Below are 845 nucleotides of genomic sequence, written 5' to 3' on the forward strand. Positions count from 1 at the left end.
AGAAACTTGTAGGAAGTGGAGATGTGGTTTGTTGTCCTAATGACAAGAGATAATACAATTTCTTAGATAGCAAGTCAACCTTAGCACTCATCTCAACGGTAGGATTGATCTCATAGAGACCGCTCCTCTTTGGTTGCCCAATGGATGGAATCTCAATCCTAGCTGCTGAAGCATGGTGTTGGGAGTTTTCACTAAGGGTCTCTAAAAGTTCCCATGCCTCATTCTCATTCTTGTGCATGAAAGTCCCACCACAAGAAGAATCAACCATTTGTCTATGTCGGTCTCTAAGGCCATCATAAAAACATTGAACCAATTGCCATTTAGGAATAGCATGGTGGGGGCACTTTCTAAGTAATTCTTTTAGTCTTTCCCAAGCCTCATGAAATTGTTCTCCTTCTTGTTGGGAGAAACTCGTTATCGCTCTCCTAATGCTATTGGTATGGCCAATGGGGAAGAACTTTTTAAGGAACTCCTGTTGCATTTCTGCCCAAGTAGAAATTTTAACATTGTTCAAAAACTGAAGCCAATGCTTAGCTTTATCTTTAAGGGAGAATGGAAAAAGAAGTAACCTTAGAGCATCAACTGAGAGGTTTTGAATTTTAACCGTGGAAGACACCTCTAAAAACTCATCTAAGTGCTTATAAGGCTTTTCATTGGCATGTCCATAAAAAGATGGTAGCATTTGAATCACACTAGATTTGATCTCATATTGAGCTGCCTCTATGTTAGGCAACTTAATACAAGAAACCGGAGTATATATCATAGGAATGAAATGCTCACTCAATGGCCTCATTGGAGGCTCATAGTTTGCCATGGTTCTTTGCCTTCTAAGGTTGGTCAAAGTT

General features: G+C 39.8%; 1 non-coding gene across 1 annotated transcript; it reads left to right on the forward strand.

Annotated features, from left to right (window-relative positions):
* The first annotated feature begins 326 nt into the window (after positions 1 to 326).
* Positions 327 to 433, forward strand: LOC148998741 (small nucleolar RNA R71). Its single transcript, XR_016171122.1, has one exon. It is a non-coding gene; the product is annotated as a small nucleolar RNA R71 (small nucleolar RNA).
* The last annotated feature ends 412 nt before the right edge of the window (positions 434 to 845 follow it).

Source organism: Hakea prostrata, unplaced genomic scaffold, assembly GCF_041222555.1.
Source record: "Hakea prostrata isolate BN-2017 unplaced genomic scaffold, UWA_Hpros_2 contig_162, whole genome shotgun sequence".
In the NCBI taxonomy this organism is placed as follows: Eukaryota; Viridiplantae; Streptophyta; class Magnoliopsida; order Proteales; family Proteaceae; genus Hakea; species Hakea prostrata.